Here is a 7,944-nt window from a genome sequence, read left to right as displayed (position 1 = left end):
TTAGATGGGGAGGGTTAAGGGGTTAAGAGGGTGGGGGTGGGGGTGAGGGTTAGGAAGGTGGGGGGTTAAGAGGGTGTGGGGGGAGGGGGTAGGTAGGTGAGGGGTAGTGGGTAGTGGGGTAGGGTAGAATGGGTAGGGGTAGAAGGGGTAGGGGTATAAGGGTTAGGGTAGGAGGTGTGGGGTAATGAGGGGTGGGGTAGGTTGAGGGTGGGGTAGGAAGGGGAGGGGGGGTATGGGGTACGAAGAAGGGGGGGATAGGAGGGAGGGGTAGCATCTATCCAGAAGCAAGTGTAGTTCATCGGTACCACCGAATGTGTCCGAGATTACTAGATAGAGGAGACACCTGTACTGAAAGTTGAAAGTAAGAAAGCTTAGTTAAATCTCAAGCTAGCAAAAAACAAGATTGAGGTCGATAGGGGCATTACTGGTAATTTCCCGAGTAATTGAGGGGGTGGGTGAGGGGGGTAGGGGGTAACGGGAGGGGGGGCAGGGTTATGAATTTGATAAATATAAATTTAAAAAACAAAGATTAGTAAGAATTTGGGTGTGGCAAGCCAGAAATTTGGATGGATAAATTTATGTAATTAAAATCCGAATCTAAAATTAAATCAATAATAAATTATACGAGAGATTTTTTTTTTAATTCATTAGACAATTAATAAAAAAGAACATAAATGAGCCCAAAAAAGGAATAAATGAAGTACTCTATTCGTTCATTTTTAGTTGTCATGATTTTTTTTTAGAGTCAAACGATAAAAAATTTAACCAAAGTTTTATAATGTATTTTTTTCATCATATTAATATGTAAAAAATTGCAATCTATAATACTTTTCATATAGTTCTTGAATATCTATTTTTTTTTAAATATCAAATTAATGTAATCTAATTTATCTTCGAAAATTTGTTACTTTCAAAAAGCGCAATATGATAATAAAAAATGAATAGAGGGTGTACTATTATATTTAAACCTTTTATTGCAATCTAAGCTGTTACTCGAGTTTGATACATTTGAATCGAGATTCTTTTAAAAATAACTTCTTTATTTTTACATATAATAAAAATTGTAATAAAATTTGCATACATTCTGCTCGGAGATTTTGTTGTTGTTGTTGTTGTTGCAGTTGAAGCATTTGACCCTTACCCAAAACAACAAAAAGCAAATAAATGGCATACGCGCTCGAAGTTGCCATTTTCCCAAAATTTTCAAATATACGTACACATAAGCTCGAAGTTTCCAGAAGATTTGAAGAATTTACCCGTGCCGGAAATGAAAAAATCCGACGGAAATCCGGCGAAGTACGATTTAGAGTATCGGTACAAGGGAGATGATTCATGGTACGGTGCGCTAGTCACGGTGGACGGTGAAACGAGGACGGTGAAGTTCGAGGGATTGTGAAATTCCTTGCTGATGACTTCAAATCGAAGGAGGAAATCGATGAATTCGTCAGGAGGTTTAGGAATGTCTGTCTCGCCACAGCTGCAGGATAACGAATGCGGTAGTGTCAAGGAAGCAGTGATTGTCTGTGCGGCTTGTAATGCTTTCGGCAGAGATGATATGCTCTTCTACGATGCCGTTGTTGAAGCGGTGAGTTATGAACTGTTTGAAGTATGAGAAATTTTTAATTTTTTTTTCCAGATGTATTTAATGGAGGTAGCTATTTCTATTACATTCTGATGTTGTTCAATTCTCAGTTCCAGATGTTGAGTGGCAGAATATTCCACTCGAACTAAGTCATGTTCAAATTGGACACCTTTAACTCGATAAACTGTTCAAATTGAAAATATTTTTTGCATGTTTTCGTTCATATCAACCACAGGTAGAAAATATCGGGCTTTCTATGGCTTACTGAGACAAATGCATATGATATATTTTGTATGGTTGACTCAATTACTTAATAGAAGAATGAGAAGACACATTTTTTTCCACATTTGAACCTTAAGTGTCTAATTGGAACACTTTTTTGGGAGTTGAGATGTTCAATTGAATTTTGACTTAGTTCGAGTGTCTTAAAGTTTAAGGTGCTGGTTATGTATTAAGCTTTTTTAGAAATTTATCTGAATATTCTGTAAACATAGAGGTCCTAGTCATGGAATAAAATGAGGCTAAGTTTCTCGAACTCAGGTGCGGGTGTGGATCTAGAGGTCGAATTCTTTGTGACCTAATTTTAAGATTTGGGGATATGGATCCATGTGTGGATATAGGTGCGGGGATTCAGCTAAAAATAGATGTATAAAGCCTAAATTATGAGATATTATGTGGAAAACTCGAGAAGAAAATAACAATAAAGAGGAGAATCTTGGAAGGAGATAAAAGGAAAGGGAGTGATAGTAGAAATTTATATATACAAGGTATTTCATTTTCTTCAATTTCATCTTAGGTTATAAGATTACAAAAATCATTGAATCTGCCCAGAATATCTCCCTCAAATTTGGTCAAAGTATCCAGTGCCGATTGACCAAATTGGGTAAGGATCCCACACCCACACCCACATCGTGTCGACATGGGTGCGGCACCGAAAGTGAAGAGTCCGAGCAACTTAGAAAGGAGGAAGTTAAGGTGAGGAACGTTGACATAGTCTATCTATGATGAACCTTTGAATTCAAGGATACAGAGGATTCTGTGGTTGATCACAACTAATTCAGGATTGAGGCATCTTGATTAATATTACTTGGTATTAACTTCTTCACAGTCATTTCAAAGTAATCAACTCACATATGTTATTTTTTAGCATTGCATAGGTCCTAAGCACTGATAAAGGAGGAAGGTGAGATAGGTTGACATAGTCTAAGTATGACGAGTCCTTAGAAATCAAGGATACATAGTGTTCATGTGGTTGTCTGGTTTATGAGTTGATCACTAATTTGCGATTTAGGAAATTTTTTCAGTCATAAGCTCACTAGAGCAACATTTTTATGGCATATGTACTTTTCTTTTGATGTGTCAGCTCTAAATGGAGTGTTTATTTCCTTGTTATCAACAGTTGCAAGTAATCTTCTGTGCCTTTTCAACTATAAAAAAAAGCATGAAATAAGAATGTTGAACTTTTATGTTATTGACAAGTTACAACAAAACAAAAATTACTTAAGGATATGTATGAAAGTGCATTTTCAAAAAAACTAGCGTGAGAACAGTAATTGGAGATACAAAGGAGTTTCCCATTATTATGGGTTCACCAGGGGTTGATATTGAGCATGTAGTTCTGTACTTGCTTACTTTAGTTATAAGATTTAACTTACGATATATAGCATGAGGTCCCATTGCATAAGCTATACGCCAATGATAATGTGTTAATAGACAAAACTAGCGAGGGTGTCAACCAAATTCTTGATTATGGAGAATCACCATAGAGAATAAGGGTCTTAAGATAAGAAGTAAAGCTGAAATATATGCACTGGTAGCATTATGTAGTGCAGTGTCCGAACATGTTTTATGTTGTTAGTGTGGTGAGTAGCAGAGATGGATCCAAGATTTGGCCTTTATGGGTTACGGACAATCACAAGTTCTAGTAATGAGTTCTGACTTTTATTTCTGTACATATTTAGTGAATCTCTTAGCACATATACAGGGTATAGGCCAACACTATTGGGATCTGGTGAACCCATACCTTATAGCCTACATCCACCCCAGGTGAGTAGAAATCTGGCATGTCCTTGAACAAAGCAGTAGCAGATAGTGAAACAATTTTTTTGAGCTGTAGTAAACAGTGAAATAAATTTTGAGATATTTGAAGAGTAGTACAGATATTGGTCTGACATTCAGCGAAAAGCAAGATGACATATTCATTCTATGTTGAGGACTTGTGTAGGAGGAGATATTTAACAGGCTACTTGCTTACTCATTGTGGTGGTTACTGGTGATGTCAATTGGAATGCAACTTTGCAAACTAAAGTTGCATTGTCTATCATGCAGTCTGTGTAAGTGGCTCTTTTACGGATGCAATAAATCATTTATTTGGCCACAGGTTGATGAATGAAGTTAGGCTGCTAAGCAGCTATTGTGGCCAAGTGACTGAATTCAGGCTAAAAAAGAGCAAAGCATCAATATTTTGTTACAGTCAGAGTGCCATTCATCTCACTAAGAATGAGTGTATCATGAGCGTACAGTGAATATTGTTGTTAAATATCACTTCAGTAGAGATATTGTATCCAGTGGTATTATAGTTGTCAAAAGATTTCTACAAATGTCTATCCATCAGATATTATGATCAAGGCAGTTTCGGTTCATAGTCTAGGCATTGCCAAGACTCAGTTGGAGTTGGCAGTACTAGGTGATGCCTTGTGAAGGTAATTTGGCAAGATGGTGTGATGAGATAATTCCTTGTTGATAATGGAGGACTTCAAGGCTCAAGCAAAGGGAGCAATTGTTGATGTGGGTTGAGTTTTATGGTAATTGATATTAATAAGATACTACAGACTCTTTTCTCAGTATTTCCTTATCTGTGATAAAAAAAAATTCTTTAAAGGACAATGATCATTCTAGTAGTGTTTCTGTACAGTTTAGGGTGTGATAGGAAAAGAAAAAAGAAGAGGGATAGAGTGTGAGACAAACTAAGCGAGTGGGTTTGTGAACATATTGGGGACTAAAGTTTCTAAGAATTTGGAAAAAGATTGTTGTTGTTGTTCTTTTGAGCATACTGAAATTTTCTTACCGTCTTTCTTGAGGACGTTGACATCTTTGCTGAACCTAATTAAAGTTTGTATCAGTTTTATTTGTTGCTCTAAATGTGGATTTGTCATAACATATAAAGCAAAAGTAGCAGGACTCAAAGAGGAAAAGGAGAGGGCTACTTATTCATATCGGTTCATTGGCTTAATTCATTTTTCTTCAAATTTTCTTCTTCCTCTCTTTGGTAGATACACAATGAGAACCATACATTTCACAATGGAGTGGAGGAGTGTGTATGTACCTTTGTACTATCCTGGCTTTATGGCCCAAAAAAGGATGACTTGGCTAATTCTGGAATTGAAGGCATATGTATCATAAAAGGCACAGCCCAAGTTGATCCTAGAATATCCTTCTCCTTGTAACTGGCAAACCAGAAACTCAGAAAATCTTCTTGCAAGTCAACTTCTACATCTGAGCAAGACAATTCAGCATCCAAAGTATCGTCCTGTACAAAAAGAGTCAGATACTTGTCTTCTGAACAAAAGTCAGATTCGTCCTTTAAGGCAAGTTATCACCTTCTAATTCAGTAATTTGAGTGATAAATGCACGTGCCTATATCATTCTCCTCTTCCTCTCCTTGTAGGGGATAAGCAGTGCCAAGAATGCGGTTGACGTGAGATGTACAACAGAAGGTGTGCTACGGAACTCCATCACTTGTTACGATGTGGTAATTGCACTTTTTGTAAGTTCTTCATTCTGAACTGCAGCAACAGACTATAGCAGGCACTAGGATCATGATAAAGATCTAGGAGGGCAATGTTCAAATAACCATCTCATGCTAGTCCAGAACTTGGAGAAACCTTGGTCCCTTCGTCATTGAGATATTTCATACATAAGCACACTTCTGTTTGGTCCAAGCATATATTTCCCCCAGCCTGTCATATATGCCCTATGCACGAGGCATTATCGTGGTACATTGTGAAGAGAAGCTTAAAAAAAAAAAACCTTTTTTTTGGACAATCCAACTCACCCTTGTTGTGTCCTCAAAGGGAAGGTACGTTTCCAGAATTAGTCTCCTTGCTAAGTAGTTGTTGGTCCTTTTGTAACCTTCTCTCTTTACATTCTAGTGTCTTCACTGTAAATATCTTTCTATTATTAATATTTAGGCTTCATTTATGTGTTCCATCACCATATGTATTAGACTTGTATTTATTAGAATCTATCTCTCGTTAGAAATTTCATGATCAAAACATTCGTTATTCATAATGTTTATATATATTTGAATGCTGCCTTTTAAATCTAATTTGGGCAATCTACTTAGCTTGTTTTGTTGATATAAACCCTGTTATACAACCATTGTTAGGCTAATATTTATTAGTTGATATAGCATATTTGATCGGAAGTCACTCTGTGCATAATGGCATGATGGACTTGAATTTGGTACGAATGAACCATGTGGGGCGGAAGCGTTGAGAATAGATGATGGAAAATAGATAGATATGCCCGAATATGTGACGTTGTTATGTGCCTTATGTTCCTGAAGCTTGTATTCCATTCTTCCGAAATTAAGAACCTATCCAATCTTTCTGATACTGCCTTGTCCACCCCTTATTTCCATGTTCTCCCCCTGTACTTCTAAGTTATCAATATTGTTGTTTCTCTTATAAGCATTGGCAGTGTGATGAAAAAACTTAGTATTTCAGTCCGACAGTCCTCTTTCATCTATCCTAGACCTCTGTCTCCATGCAATCTCCTCATTAATAACTAATTCTTCATAATCCATGAGAGCAACTACCTTTTTGACCGATTCTTCCTCAGTCAGTGCTCTATTATCAAGTAGAGAGTCCAAGTCTTCCATTTGGCTGAGCAACTTAGACCTTTGGATCTTCAGGTTCCCTTGTTCATTCTTATTCCATTCCTTAAGCTTGCCTTTGCAATCTAATATGTAGTCAAGTCTTCCAGTGCTGACAAAAGAGTTCACCAAGTTTTAACTCTACCAACAAAACCTTATGTGGTCAACCACCAATTTTCAAAGTTGAAATAGGATTTTGAATGTTCCTAGGACCCACAAAGAGTGCTGAAGGAACATGATAAAATTGTACGAGTTTGTTTCATGTTGTTGATGTATAATTTTCTAATTCTTGCTCTTTGATGGTTGTTACTTCTTACATGTTAATCACTTGTGACTTTCACAGGCTGTGTTTCTGTTATACAGTGTTATATACAAGTTACAACTGGAAAGAGGCCCAAACCAGCAGAAGTTTTTCAAACGAAGCTGAAAAGGGAAATAAAGTTGGCCCAATGTGTCTGGGCAGCAACAGCTTAGGCCCGAAAGGCCCAAACACTCTCCCTCTCTCTCTCATGATTATTGGATTGTATTTAGTTATTTTTGTTTTGATTAATTCTAACTTCGAATACTTAGATTAACTTAATTAAATAAAAAACTATACAGGTTTTAGGTGAAGCTTTACCATGAAAAAAACTAATACTTCTTAATACTCTTATTTGATTTTTTGAATACTTGTATATTATTCTTTTTAATAGGGCATTTGTATTTGAGTATAAACTAGGTAAAAAATTGATTAGTTATTATCATTGTTAGGATAAAATTTATTAGTTGATATAGCATATTTTTTTCTCAAGTTCATCTCATTGTCTCATTTTATTTAGAAGTTGAATGAAAATTTATGTTTAGTTCAGTTCTGAAAGTATTCTACATTGATTATCATAGTTTCACTGATATATCAATTTATCCATTGAATATAGAGAAAAATAGAAGCTAATCACATTCCTTTGTTTACTTTGCATGTGAAACTCTCTTCGTCTCTGATATGAATCCACCGGGACTTCCCCTTAGCATTTTGTTGGGTTTTAATCTAACATTCTTTGTTCGAGTCAACCTTGTCAAGAATTGGGAGCTAATATACATCGGGAGAAGCTGATATACGACTATATAAACGGTTATACAGTGTTATATACAATTGAAAAGAGGCCCAAACCAGCAGAAGGTCCAAACCAGCAGAAGGTTTACAAAAGAATCTGAAAAGGGAAATAAAATTGGCCCAATATTTTTGGGAAACAATAGTTTAGGCCCGAAAGGCCCAAACTCTCTCCCTCTCTCCCTCTTCTCTCATGATTATTGGATTGTATTTAGTTATTTTTGTTTTGATTAATTCTAACTTTGACTACTTAAAAAACTACATCGGTTTAAGGTGTTTTACCATGAACAAATACTTATTTGATTTTTTGAATACTGGCATATTATTCTTTTTAATAGGGCATTTGTATTTGAGCATAAGTAAAAATTAATTAGTTATTATATTGGGGGGGGGGGGGGG

The 7,944-nt window shown here is 36.2% G+C and overlaps 1 pseudogene; it reads left to right on the top strand.

Moving 5' to 3' along the window:
• The first annotated feature begins 1,218 nt into the window (after positions 1–1,218).
• On the top strand, positions 1,219–6,932 carry LOC125868743 (uncharacterized; annotated as a pseudogene).
• The last annotated feature ends 1,012 nt before the right edge of the window (positions 6,933–7,944 follow it).

The sequence above is a fragment of the Solanum stenotomum genome, chromosome 6 (genome assembly GCF_019186545.1).
Source record: "Solanum stenotomum isolate F172 chromosome 6, ASM1918654v1, whole genome shotgun sequence".
In the NCBI taxonomy this organism is placed as follows: domain Eukaryota; kingdom Viridiplantae; phylum Streptophyta; class Magnoliopsida; order Solanales; family Solanaceae; genus Solanum; species Solanum stenotomum.
The sequence above is the reverse complement of the archived record's forward strand: the minus strand, read 5'-3'. Positions and strand labels throughout refer to the sequence as shown.